At 37.7% G+C, this 15,015-nt stretch overlaps 1 protein-coding gene across 3 annotated transcripts in view; it reads left to right on the top strand.

Annotated features, from left to right (window-relative positions):
• Positions 1-15,015, top strand: part of IMMP1L (inner mitochondrial membrane peptidase subunit 1) — an 89,227-nt gene that overhangs the window by 7,898 nt on the left and 66,314 nt on the right. The window contains exons 2-3 of one of the 3 annotated variants that reach the window (XM_068988499.1): positions 2,909-2,960; positions 12,043-12,153. The gene's annotated coding sequence lies outside the window, so the exon portion shown is untranslated. The remainder of the gene's footprint in view (positions 1-2,908; positions 2,961-12,042; positions 12,154-15,015) is intronic. The other 2 variants (XM_068988502.1, XM_068988500.1) reach the window with 2 other exon arrangements.

Below are 15,015 nucleotides of genomic sequence, written 5' to 3'. Positions count from 1 at the left end.
ATCTGGTTTTAACTGTTGCTTCTTGACCCGATTACAGGTTTCTTAGGAGACAGGTAAGGTGTTCTGATACTGCCATCTCTTAGAACTTTCCTCGGTTTGTTGTGATCTACACAGTCAAAAGCTTTAGTGTAGTCAGTGTAGCAGAAGTAGATATTTTTCTGAAATTCTCTTTCTTTTTCCATGATCTAAGGGGTGTTGCAATTTGATCGTCTTCCTCTGCCTTTTCTAAATCCAGCTCGTACCTCTGGATATTCTCAGTTCATGTGCTACTGAAGCCTTGCTTGAAGGATTTTGGGCATAACTTTGGTACCATGTGAAATGAGGGCAGGACACGACTGAAGCGACTTAGCAGCAGCAGCAACAGTAGGGTAGTTTGAACAGTCTTTGTCATTACCCTTTTTTGAAATTGGAATGAAAACTGACCTTTTCCAATCTTGACTTGTTGAGTGCAGCACTTTCACAGCATCATCTTTTAGGGTTTTAAATAACTCAGCTGGAATTCCATCACTTCCACTATCTTTGTTTGTAGTAATGCTTCCTAAGGCCCACTTGACTTCACACTCCAGGATGTCCTGCTCTAGGTGAGTGACCACACTGCCGTGGTTATCCAGGTCATTGAGACCGTTTTTTGCATAGTTCTGTGTATTCTTGCCATCTGTTCTTAATGTCTTCTGCTTTTTTTAGGTCCTTGCCATTTCTGTCCTTTATGATGCTCATCTCTGCATGAAATGTTCCCTTGATTTCTCCAGTTTTCTTGAAGAGATATCTAGTCTTCCCCATTCTGTTGTTTTTCTCTGTATATTTGCATTGTTCATTTAAGAAGGCCTTCTTATCTCTCCTTTCTGTTCTCTGGAATTCTGCCTTCTGTTGGGTATATCTTTCCCGTGTCTTCCTTGCCTTTCACTTTCTTCTTTCCTCAGTTATTTGTAAAGTTTCATCAAATAACCACTTTGTCTTCCTGCATTTCTTTTTCCTTGGGATGGTTTTCATCACTGCTTTCTGTACGGTGTTATGAACCTCCATCAATAGTTCTTCAGGTACTCTGTCTACCAGATCTAATCTTGTCACCTCCACTGTGAAGTCATGTAGAATTTGATTTACGTCATACCTGAATGGCCTAGTGGTCTTCCCTATTTTCTTCAATTTGAGCTTTAATTTTACAATAAGAAGTTCATGACGTGAGGCACAGTCAGCTCTTGATTGTGTTTTTGCTGATCATACAGAGTTTTTCCATCTTCAACTGAAAAGAATATAGTTGATTTGGGTATTGACTGTCTGGTGGTATTGAACATCTTTCCATGTATTTGTTGGCTATTTGTATGTCTTTGGAGAAGTATCATTTAGGTCTTCCACCTATGTTTTGATTGAGGTGTTTTTTTTTTTTTTAATATTGAGCTACATGAGCTGTTTGTATAGTTTGGAGATTATTTTCTTTTCAGTTGCTTCACTTGTGAATACTTTCTCCTATTCTGAGGGTTAACTTTTCTTCTTATTTATGGTTTCTTCCACTGTGTCCTTGGTGTTCCCCCATGATCCCCTAAAGTTGCTGTTTTGTCCCAGCTGACTTCCCCCACCATGAGGTGATTTTTCTTGGTGCAGGAACCTCTCCTTACCTTCAGCTTCCCACCAGGGGTGCTGGTCTCTTTTTTGATTCCTCCTTTCTGTCTGTCTGTTTCCTACCTGGTTGTGAGGGGATTTTTCTTGTCCTGTTAGGTATCTGAAGTCTTCCACTAATGTTCAGCAGGTGCTCTGTGAGAAATTTCAATTTGTAGACGTATCCTTGATGTGCTTGTAAGGAGAGATGAATTCTGTGACCTATTTCACCATCTTGACTGCTCGCCCCTCCATTGTAGCACTTTTAGAAGCAGGAATTAAATATAGCTGTAGTGATCTATAATAATTTCCAGGTAAACCCTGCCAGGTAGTGCTTCCTATGTTGATGGAAATATTCTGTATCTACACTGACCGGTATAATAGCCATTAAATACATTTGACGTTTGAATACCTATAATGTGGCTGCTATGACTGAGAACTGAATTTTTAATTTTGTTTTAATTATTTAAATTTAAAAGCTACTTTTTACCAAGTTGCTACTATATAACTCTAAATCCATATTTAGCAAAATTTTTCTATGAAAACCAAATAGTAATTATTTCAGGCCTTGCAGATCATATGGTTCTTGTTGCAACTACTTAGCACTGTGGTTGCAGCAAAAAAGCAACTTTAGACAATATGTTAATAAATGAACATGACTGTGTTCCATTAAAACCTTATTTGCTAAAATAGAGTGAGCAGGATTTGGCTTATTGGGCCCTAGTCTCACAACCTCTGCTCTACATCAGAGATGTATCTTAAGGATCTATTTATTTTTCTTTTCCTGCTCTGTATTCCCTGGGTCCTTTCCATTGTTTTTCCTCGTGTGTGTGTGTGTGTGTGTGTGTGTGTGTGTGTGTGTGTTTTGGATAGGAGAAAGTAGTCATTTCCTATAACATTTTAGAGAGATCATTACCCTCTTTGGGTTATTTTTTTGTATTTCTTCAACTTTGGTTTCAAATTTTATGTTTTTGTATATATGGGGAAGGTGGTGGTGCACTGGCATTGTTTTAAATTTCTTTAAATTGTCATCTTTGTTCTTTTAATTCTGCTCTTTTATATACCCATTGTCTCTTAAATACAGTATCTTACCTAATATCTCTGAAGGTGTTAAATACAATTATTTTCTTTTCCTCCCTGAATTACCTCTGATTTCTCCAGAGTTACTTGTTCTGTGTTACATCATGGGCCTTCTTTTTCATTCTTGTGATTTTCTTAAATGTTGGTGATCTTTACTTGTTCATTTGTGTTGATATATGACCGGTTGAATAATATAGATAACTGAAATGGACTTTTTTCTTATTTTGTTTTTTAGCAAATCTTTACCCTAACTGGAAAGAATCCTGATGGAAATTCCTTGTGAGTAGGTAGGACTTAGTATTAGTATTATTTTTTTGTTGTTAAAGCATGTTGATTTGTAGTAATATATTAGTTTCAGTGTATAATACAATGATTCAGTATTTTTATAGATTATTCTCTATTTAAATTTATTATAAAATATTGGCTATATTTCCTTCCTACTGTTCAATATATCCTTGTGGCTTCTCTACTTTATCCATAGTAGTTTATACCTCTTAATCCCCTACCCCTGTTTTCCCTTATCCCAGCCCCTCCGCACTAGTAACCGCTAGTTTATTCTCTATATCTGAGTCTGTTTCCATTTTGTTTTATTCATTCACTTTACTTTGAGATTTCACGTTAATTGATAACATGCAGTATTTATCTTTCTCTGTCTGACTCATTTCATTAAGTAAAATACACTCCTAGACCATTTATGTTGTTGCAAATGGTGAAATTGCATTTTTGTATCTTCCTTATCCATTCATCTGTTGATTGAGACTTACATTGCTTTCTTATCTTGACTATTGTAAATAATCCTGCTATGAGCAGTGGAAAATGAAAACGGTGACAGACTTTAGTTTCTTGGGCTCCAAAATCACTGCAGATGGTGACTGCAGCCATGGAATTAAAAGACGCTTGCTCCTTGGAAGAGAAGCTATGACCAACCTAGACAGCATATTAAAAAGCAGAGACATTACTTTGCCAAGAAAGGTCCATCTAGTCAAGGCTATGGTTTTCCCAGTAGTCATGTATGGATGTGAGAGTTGGACTATAAAGAAAGCTGAGTGCCTAAGAATTGATGCTTTTAAACTGTGTTGTTGGAGAAGACTCTTGAGAGTCCCTTGGACAGTAAGGAGATCCAACCAGTCCATCCTAAAGGAAATCAGTCTTGGATATTCATTGGAAGGACTGATGCTGAAGCTGAAGCTCCAATACTTTGGCCACCTGATGTGAAGAATCGACTCATCGGAAAAGACTGATGCTGCGAAAGACTGAAGGCAGGAGGAGAAGGGGACGACAGGATGAGATGGTTGGATGGGATCACCAACTCAATGAACATTAATTTGAGCAAGCTTCTGGAGTTGGTGATGAACAAGGAGTCCTGGCATGCTGCAGTCCGTGGGGTCGCAAAGAGATGGACACGACTGAGCAACTGAACTGACTCATGAGCGATGGGGTGCATATATCTTTTCAAAGTGTGTGTTTTTGGTTTCTTTGAATATATATCCAGGAGTGGAATTGCTGGATCTCATAGTTCTATTTTAAGTTTTTTGAGGAATCTCCGTACTGTTTTCCATAATGACTATAGCAGTTTACATTCTCACCACCAGCATATGAGAGTTCCCTTTTCTCAAACTCCTTACTGACATTTGTTATTTGTGGTTTTTTTGGTGATAGCCTTTCTGACAATTGTGAGGTGATTTCTCATTGTGGTTTTGATGGACATTTTTCTTATAATTACTCATATTGACCATCTTTTCTTGTGCCTGTTGGTCATGTATATGTCTTCATTCAAAAAATATCTATCAGATCTTCCGTGTATTTAAAAAATTGGGTTGTTTGGGGTTTTTTGTTTTTATTTTGAATTGTTTAAGCTGTTTATATAGTTTGGATATTAACTCCTTATCAGTCATATCATTTGCAAATATTTTCTCCAATTTAGTAGATTTTCTTTTTGTTTTGTCAATGATTTCCTTTGCTCTGTAAAAACTTTTAAGTTTAATTGGATCCAATTTGTTTATTTTTGCTATTTTTCCATTTGCTTTAGGAGACAGATCTAAAAAATATTGCTGCAGTTTATGTCAAACAGTGTATTGCTGTTTTCTTCTAGGAGTTTTGTGGTTTCTGGTCTTAGATTTAGGTCTTTAATTTATTTTGATTTTATTTCTGTATATGGTATGGGAAAATGTTCTAATTTCGTTCTTTTACATGTAGCTGTTTCTGTTTTCCCAGCAACACTCTATAAGAGACTGTTTTTTTTCTCCATTGTATGTTCTTGCCTCCTTTGTTTTTTTATTTGTTGTTTTATTAGTTAACCATAGATGTGTAGGTTTATTTCTGGGCTCTCTGTTATGTTCCATTGATATATAGTTCTGTTTTGGTGCCAGTACCATACTGTTTTGATTACTGTAGCTGTGTTATATAGTCTGAAGTCAGTGAGTGTGATACTTTCATCTGTTCTTTTTTTTGTTGAAGTTGCTGTGGCTGTTTAGGGTCTTTTGTGGAGTCTAGGTTCGATACCGGATACAGGATGCTTGGGGCTGGTGCACTGGGATGACCCAGAGAGATGATATGGGGAGGGTGGTGGGAGGGGGGTTCAGGGTTGGGAACTCATGTACACCTGTGGTGGATTCATGTCAGTGTATGGCAAAACCAATACAGTATTGTAAAGTAAAAAAAAAAATAATAATAATGATTTTAAAAAAGTATAAATGAGAAAAAAAGAATAAATTACAGAGTTCTTTGTCCCAGTTTTGTGAAAAATATCATGAGTGTTTTGATAGGGATTGTACTAAATCTGTAGGTTGCTTTGGGTATAGGTAGGACTTACTTATTGATGTGTTTTGATCGAGGTGGATAAGCAGAGAGCAAACAGATAGGACAGGCCTTTTTCTAATAGCCTGATAAGGAGGCTGCTATCTTAGATTTTCAACCACCATACTTTCATTCACCTGACTTCCTCTCAGGAAGGTTAAACCATTTTTATCCTCCTCAAATATTGATTCAGCCCTTGCTACAGGAAGAAAAGTTCCATCTTTCCTAAACATCCTGTGCATGTAGTTGGCCAGGTATCAGCATGCTTTTTAGGAAACCAAATAGTAAGTATTTTAGGTTTTGCAGGCCACATGTCCTCTTTCATCCCTTTTTAACACTACCATTAAAATGCAGTTTTATATTATAAAATGAGTACAGCTGTGTCTTAATGCTTTGCTTATGAAAATTGAAATTTGAATTTCATATAGTTTTAACATGTCACAAAATATCCTTGTTTTCTTTGAGCCATTTGAAAGTATAAAACCCAGTCTTAGTTTGCAGGGTATACAACAGCAGGGGGTAGCCTGGAAAATTTGCCCTGTGAACCATAGTTTACTAAATACGATGCTAGACTGTTGCTTTTTGTCATGTTCTACCTGTCACTGTTATGCTCTTTTAGAAAGTTTTCAGAATCTCTAATATGTTGATGCTTTTCTCTCCCTCTTAGTGGTCTAAGGCTCAGCCTTTCATTCTACTCAGACCTTCAATGAATTGGATGAGGTCTGCCCACATTAGGGAGGACAGTCTACTTAGTCTGAGGATTCAGATGTTAATGTCATCCAAATACACCCTCACGGTAACACCCAGAATAATGTTTGATCAAATATCTTGACCACCTAATGCAAAGAACTGACTCATTAGGAACGACCTTGATGCTGGGAAAGATTGAAGGCAGAGGGAGAAGGCAATGACTGAGGATGAGATGGCTGGATGGTATCACTGAATTGATGGACATGAGTTTGAGCAAACTTTTGGATTTGGTGATGGAGAGGGAGGCCTGGTGTGCTGTAGTCCATGGGGTCGTAAAGAGTCAGATGTGACTGAGTGACTGAATTGAACTGAACTGAATGGAAATATCTTGATGCTGCATGGCCCAGTCAAGTTGACATGTAAAATTAACTATCATTGTCGCATAGCTAGTAAATGATAGAGCTTGGTTTCACAAGAGTAATGAACTGTGTCATGACAAAATTTAGACTTTTATTTACTGTTTGTACCTAGGCCCAAACTCAGCATTTGTATACTTCTAAATTAGTCCTTTATTTAGCCAATTTATGGTTGGATATTTGCCTAAGCAATGGGGCATATTTGTCTTGCTAAAATGAGTAAATTCAGAGAAAGCAGTATGGTTAGAGACTATGATATGAAACAACAGACTGTAAGTGAGACATATTTAACTCAGAGATGAATGATTTTGAGTTTCAGAAGACCTGTCTTAACCTTGTGAAAGAGAAATTAGACCCCTTTGTTTCTCCAGAGCGTAGCAATTTCATTTTCAACTCAGATTAAAGAACTTTCTATCAGAGTTGTCCAGCACCGAAATAAGGTTTTTAATCATTAAAAAATACTTTCTTTTAAAAATCTTTTGGATTTTAAGGGCATGTTCTTAAACCTTTTGTATTTTTTCATTTCCCAAAATGGAGGGTTAAAAACAATTTTAAGTCTGTGTTGTATTACAGTTTTGTCATTCTTTAGAATGAAAGATTTGAAATTACTTTTGTAGTCTGTTTGATATTCTAAGATTATTTTTAAAAAATTTGAAGAGCAAATCATGCTTCCTTTTTCTATTTTGTTTTATTTTGTTTAGTTGCTAAGTTGTGTCCAACTGTTTGTGACTCCATGGACTGCAGCACGCCAGTCTCCTTTTTCTATTAACATTTCCTAAATAAATTCATATGAAAGTAATGAATTACTATCATATATGATGATCATTTTCCCTCACTGAACTTTCGAATTGTTCAATTTAGAGCTTATCAGTTCAGTTCAGTTGCTCAGTTGTGTCCTTGGGACCCCATAAATCGCAGCATGCCAGGCCTCCCTGTCCATCACAAACTCCCAGAGTCACTCAAACTCACATCCATCAAGTCGGTGATGCCATCCAGCCATCTCATCCTCTGTCATCCCTTTATCCTCTGTCATCCCTTTCTCCTCCTGCCCCCAGTCCCTCCCAGCATCAGAGTCTTTTCCAGTGAGTCAACTCTTTGCATGAGGTGGCCAAAGTACTGGAGTTCATCTTAGCATCAGTCCTTCCAAAGAATACCCAGGACTGATCTCCTTTAGAATGGACAGGTTGGATCTCCTTACAGTCCAAGGGCTCTCAAGAATCTTCTCCAATACCACAGCTCAAAAGCATCAATTCTTCAGTGCTCAGCTTTCTTCACAGTCCACCTCTCACATCCATACATGACTACTGGAAAAACCATAGCCTTGACTAGACGGACCTTTGTTGGCAAAGTAATGTCTCTGCTTTTGAATATACTGTCTAAGTTGATCATAACTTTCCTTCCAAGGAGTAAACGTCTTTTAATTTCATGGCTGCAGTCACCATCTGCAGTGATTCTGGAGCCCAAAAAAATGAAGTCTGACACTGTTTCCACTGTTTCCCCATCTATTTCCCATGAAGTGATGGGACCAGATGCCATGAAATTAGTTTTCTGAATGTTGAGCTTTAGGCCAACTTTTTCACTCTCTTCTTTCACTTTCATCAAGAGGCTTTTTAGTTCCTCTTCACTTTCTGCCATAAGGGTGGTGTCATCTGCATATCTGAGGTTATTGATATTTCTCCCGGCAATCTTGATTCCAGCTTGTGCTTCTTCCAGCCTAGTGTCTCTCATGATGTACTCTGCATATAGATTAAATAAGCATGGTGACAATATACAGCCTTGACGTGCTCCTTTTCCGATTTGGAACCAGTCTGTTGTTCCATGTCCAGTTCTAACTGTTGCTTCCTGACCTGCATACAGGTTTCTCAAGAGGCAGGTCAGGTGGTCTGGTATTCCTATCTCTTTCAGAATTTTCCACAGTTTATTGTGATCCACTCAGTCAAAGGCTTTGGCATAGTCAGTAAAGCAGAAATAGATGTTTTTCTGGAACTCTCTTGCTTTTCGATGATCCAGCGGATGTTGACAATTTGATCTCTGGTTCCTCTGCCTTTTCTAAAACCAGCTTGAACATCAGGAAGTTCACAGTTGACCTATTACTGAAGCCTGGCTTGGAGAATTTTGAGCATTACTTTACTAGCATGTGAGATGAGTGCCATTGTGCGGTAGTTTGAGCATTCTTTGGCATTGCATTTCTTTGGGATTGGAATGAAAACTGACCTTTTCCAGTCCTGTGGCCACTGCTGAGTTTTCCAAATTTGCTTATCAGTAGCCCGGTCTTAATTCTCTTAATTGAAGTCATTATGTTAACTTTCTCAGCTGACTTAAGATCTTGGTCCCTTTTTTCATAGATAAAGAGCTTTTGTGATAAAAGTATGCATGTGTGCTTAGTTCCTCAGTCATGTCCAACATTTTGCAACCCCATGGACAGAGGAGCCTGGCAGGCTCCTCTGTCCATGGGGATTCTCCAGGCAAGAATAACTGAAGTAGGTTGACATGCCCTCCTCCAGGGGATCTTCCCAACCCAGGGATTGAACCTGGGTCTCCTGTTGAGGTCCTTTAATGGACCAGAACCTGGTGGTCCAGAGTTGACGATTAGAAAGGAAAAGAGAGAGAGGCTGATATTCCTTGGTTTACACAGAAAACCAATAAAGCCCTTTGACACAGGGCTGCACTGCTACACGTAGGCACCAGGCGCCCTCTCGAGGAGGGTGAAGGCACAGTGTGCCTTCTCGAGAGGGTCTTAGAAGCCCAGGCAAGAAAGTGAGCTCAGTGGGCCTCTGAGCTCCAAAGAATTAGCCTGAGAGAGAGAGAGAGAGAGAGAGAAGGAAAGAAAGACAGGGGGACCCAAGCTCTGATGGGGCAAAGGTGTTTTATTCAACATAGTGTGGGTATGTATACTGTCTTACAAGGTAGCTATTTTCAGCAGAGATAAAAATCAAAAGTCCAAACTTACAGATTATCATAAGGCAATCCATATCAAAAAGAGAGGGTTGTAAATAATCACTTTTACCATATGGTTCATAAAAAGGAAGAGGGTTGTAAATAGTTACTTATCACCGTATGGAAAAACTAACAAAGGAAATGAATGCATTCTTCAGCCCAGGGAGTAGTTTGCTACTCCACTTATTTCCTGAATATTCAGGAATTAATGAGGGACAGAGGATTCATGACAGATCCAAAACAGCACACAGAAAGCCTCCTGTTAAATGCTTCCTGACAGTCTCCCACAATGCAGGTGGATTCTTTACCATCTGAGCCACCAAGGAAGCCCCAAAAATACATAATACAAAATTTATTATTATGATCATTTTTTAAAGTGTGCAGTTCAGTGGCATTAGCTATATTTATGATGTGTAAACAGTGTTGCTATCTTTTTCCAGAACTTTTTCATTATCCCAAATGAAAACACTTTACTCATTGAGCAGTAACTTCCCACTCCATCACTGCAGTGCCTGGTAGCTTTATATTATTTCCTGTCTCTCTGAGTTTGCCTCTTTACATAGCTCACATAAGGAATCATGTAATATTTGTTCTTTGTTAACATTTGCATACTGTTTTTCACTTAGCAGTGTTTCCATCTTATAGCATGTATCAGAACTTGACTCCTTTTTATGGCTGTATAATATTTCATTGTGTGTATATAGCAGATTTTGTTTATCCATACAGCTGTTGGCAGGCACTTGTCCTGTTTCCATCTTTTTGCCTATTATGGACAATGTAATGAATGTTGGAGTTTGAGTATCTATTGTTTAGGTATATACCTAGGAGTAGAATTGCTGAATTATATGTTTAACTTTGTGAAGAACTGCCCATGTGTTTTCCACAGTGACTTAACCATTTTCCATTCCTTCTAGCAATACACAGAGGTTCCAATTTCTCTTATGTCCTAGCAGCTTTGGCTCTTTATTGGGTGATAGCCATTCTAATGAGTTTGAAGTTGTATCTCATTTGTGGTTTTGATTTGCATTTTCCTAATAATTTGTGATGTTAACCTGTTTTGCATCTAGACACGCTAAAATTTTTCTAAATCATTGAGTAATGATTTCTTTTTGCTTAACTTTCTCAATTTATCTCCTTTTCTTCTTTATCCTTCCTCAGTTTATTACCCTCTCTTTCACATTTTACCATAAGCAGCAAGGAGAAAGCCGTACATGCCTTCAATATTTTGCTTGGAAATCTCAACCAAACATCCAGGTTTATCACTTATAAGTTCTCCTTTTCACACAATATTAGAATACATTTCAGTTTTGCCACATTGTAACAAAGACTTCCTTTCCTGTCCTGTTCAATAATGTCTCATTCCATTTTTGAGACCACCAGAAGCCCCTTCATTGTTCCTATTTCTGGATCATTCTGTTCCTGACACATATATTCTCTAAGATGATGGAGAATCTACCTATTTACTTCTTTCTGCACATTCATCAGAATCTCCTTAATATCTTTGTTTCTGCCAGCCGTCAGATCATTTTCTCTCATGTCATTTTCTCTGAAGAAAATAGTAGGATTATTTATTACATTTCAAGTAAATGTTATTTATATTACATAAACTACTTTATTATATATCTATTTCAAGGTGAATATTCATGTTATCTTTCTCTAATGGCAAAAATTTAGTTTTTAGTGTAAACGATGAAATTTTGCATGTAAACACACATAAGGCAAACTATTTAATGTTTCAGGTAAAAGTGGTAATACATTAGGATTCCCTGGTGGTTCAGTGGTTTAGACTCCACACTCTCAATGCAAGGGGCACAGGTTTAGTCTCTGGTCTGGGAACTAAGATCCTGCATGCTGCATGGTGTGGCCTAAAAAAAAAGAAAAAGAAAGTGGTGATACATTATTTGCTCAGTCATAAGAACTGACGTGGAGTTATTGTCATTGAATATGAGGCAGGTTTTGACATCTAGAATATCAAACATAGTATGTTTTGCCTTTGACATATTGTGACTGGTCATAGAATTTTTTTTACTGTATCATGTGCATTCCTTGTATTCAGTAAATATCTGGCTAATCAATCTTAACATACCAGCATTACAAGCTACTTTTCTGTTGCCTTTTTATTCTTAAAATTAACCCTAGATATTCATTCATGCTGACATGCAGAAATGAATGTCATATCTTCTGTATAACCTACAAATTGTTTAGAAGGGCTTGATATATCAACACTGTAGATGGTTGGTTTAACAACTCCTGTAAGTCCTTGACCACGGTTTTCTCTGGGTTGATTGACACATTATGTCATCCACTGACCTTCGTCTACTTAAATTCTCTGGTAAATAAAATAATATTCTGCTTTTTAAAATCACTTGACCCGAAGTGTCATTGAATATCTGACTTCCAAATCCGATTGATCCACTAAGGAAGATGGCACTTCAGTAACTGAAGGACATTTAGTCATATTATATACTAATTCAACTAAATATGGCTGAAGGAAACCTTAGCCTAATATAATTTTGATTTCCTGTTTTAGGAACCCTGGTGCTATGGATCATCTATATTTGCTTTGAAACATGCTTTAGATTTTTTTCTGGAAGCCCTATAAATACTGTAAAAATTCAGTGTATTGTTGTAAAGACCTATGGTAAGTGGGATTTTTTTTTCCTTCATTTTCGTCTGTCTGGTTCATGTTGGCATTAAGTCTTATGGATGTTGTAATACTGCTCCCTGCTGGACATAGTGTAACTTTTTAACGTTGGCACTTAATAGATGGGCAAATAACTGATTAGCTTGACCCAGTCTGATGGGAAATCCTTGAGTGCGTTTACACACGTAAAAAAACACAACAGTATATAACCAAAGCAACTCTGTTTTCGTTTTGGGTAATACTGTTGCCATTGTATTGGTATTGATATCTGGAGCCTAATGAAAGTGCTTACAGTCTTGTTTCTAAATTTTATTATGTGTGTTTCCTGGATAGTGGCATCTAAAAGCTGTAATAAACATATGTTAAAGGATGCTTATAGTTGATGGAACTTTTAGGATTTCCTAGATTATATTTGTATGCATGTTTTTGCAATTTGTCAGTTTATTATTAGTATTATCTCTTTTGTAATCATATAATCATTTAAATTCCCTGTATATTTGTTTTTCCAAACGTAGCATTTAAAACAGCTTCAGTATAATTTAAATTAGACTCTGTTGGATCTATTTTGAGTGAGTTACCCTTAATCCACCTGTAATGCAGGAGACCCTGGTTTGATTCCTGGGTTGGGAAGATCTGCTGGAGAAGGGATAGGCTACCCACTCCAGTATTCTTGGGCTTTCTTGGTGGCTCAGTTGGTAAAGAATCTGCCTGCCATGTGGGAGACCTGGGTTTGATCCCTGGGTTGGGAAGACCCGCTGCAGAAGGGAGTGGCTCCCCATTCCAGTATTCTGGCCTGGAGAATTCCATGGACTATATAGTCTATGGGGTTGCAAAGAGTCGGACACGATTGAGCAACTTTCACTTTAACCCTTAATTAAATTTTATGCAGTAAACTTCAAGTGTACCTTGTTTTGTATCCATCCTGTAATCTAACTGTTATATTTTCTAGTACACACAGTGACCCATTCTCACACAGAGTGACATTGGATTGGACCTGAAGTGTCATATCTGTGTCCATCCTATAACGAACACTCACAGTGAATGCAAACATACATATTCTTAAAATTGTTTTTAAACTTGTGAGAGTTGAAAATATTTGTCTTCCTACTTTTGAGCTAAATTATTATATACTTTTTGGAGTATAGTTTGCTTAAAATGTAATGTAGATTTTATGCAACATAGATTGGATAAACGTAGCTTTATCCAATGGATAAACTGGATGTAATGTAGATTTTTTTTTAAAATAAATATACATTTTCTTGAAAAGAAGAAAATGTGACAGATACAACATAGAGCTAAGCAAAGATTTAGCAGGATAACCAATCTTACACTCTTTAATGGTCTGGTTTCTTTTTTTGTGTGGCCATTTGGAAAGCCAGTGAAATCTATTCTTAATTAGGATTCTGGAGAATTAGGCATAATAACTTACTTATTCTTAAAATACTGCAATAAAAATTTGAAATGTAGACCAAGAAAATACAAGATTGTTAGTAAAAAAGAAGCTCCCTTTCTTCCCTTTAAGACTCTATTATTTCAGAAAGTATATAATTTTAAACCTTTTTATTATAAAATGTAACACTATATAGAAACATAAATGTATAGTAAAATGAATAAACATAAAGCAGATGTTTAGTAACCATGGAACACTACTGACATCCCAGAAGCCCTTAGTATAATCTTCCTTTTCTTTAAGGTAAACAGTTTCCTAATAATTAGATAATTCTGTATATAATTTTATCACTTTTATGTGTATTCCTCAGCAGTATGTTCACTTTTTGCCTCATTTTGATCTTTTTGGGATCATATGTATTCTTTTTTTGGTTAAACATTTTTGTATTTTTGTTGGAAATGTTTTTGTTATTTTCAAGGTGAAGGGTATGAAGAAACAGATTGTAAGATAAAATCAGAGAGGGCTGGCTTCGCTGTACTGAAGAGCTTAGGAAAGGGAGGAGTTGTAGGGAATTTAGAAGTAGCAGCAGTCAGAATGCGACCAGGATGTCTAGGGACAAGCTTTGTCGTCTTTCAGGAGAAGTGAAAGGCCAATAAATTGGCTAAGAAAGGACAGCATTCTTGAGGAAGGTATTTGAATGAGGCATGGAAAGCATTATGCTAATGGAGCCTATCATAATGCTGCCAACAATAATAAGGAAAATCAGGTGAGTTACCTAGTCTACACTGCCTGCAGGTCTCCAAACCTGATGATGTTGCAATCCTCACAGGGTATCTCTTGGAACGGGTCTGGGGCAGAAGCTCAGAGCCCCTTCTCAGTAGGGATGGAGGCGACCCTGCTGCTGTCACTGTCACTGCTCAGCCCCCTCCACTGCATGGCAAAGGGTGAGGAAATTCCCAGCAACATGTGGCCCAGGCCTTGCAGCAGCAGCATGGAGGTTCAACTGCATGAGCTCCCTGAGTACTTTCTTTGGACCAAGTACTTGAAAGTCACAACTCATGGAGTAGATCCTGTAGAATGTGGTGCAGATGTTCAGGCCAAAGAGGTCTCAAGAGTTGGCTTGTATATGTACCAGGTAATGAGGGCAATGTCCTTGCTGTGCTTGGGCTTCTCCCCCAGCCTAGGCCATATGACAGCACTTACTCCTGCTGGAACTCTAAATTTGCTTGATCTCCAGGATCATTAAGCATGTACCCTCTTCCAACAATTGGAAGAGGTCCTCACAATCCACAGAGGTCCTACCGTCCTCTGTCACCAGTGTTAACCACAGGGTCTCCAGTGCTGTGTCTAGGAATGCTGGCAGGGGTGGTAACTGTGATCACAGACACAGCAAGATGTGGTGGAGCCGTGAGCACCCCCAGACCCTACAACCAGTCTCAGAGTTCACATTGGATCTTGATTTGCACTTG

Source organism: Capricornis sumatraensis, chromosome 16 (genome assembly GCF_032405125.1).
Source record: "Capricornis sumatraensis isolate serow.1 chromosome 16, serow.2, whole genome shotgun sequence".
NCBI classification, from domain to species: domain Eukaryota; kingdom Metazoa; phylum Chordata; class Mammalia; order Artiodactyla; family Bovidae; genus Capricornis; species Capricornis sumatraensis.
This window is presented reverse-complemented; position numbering and strand designations above follow the sequence as displayed.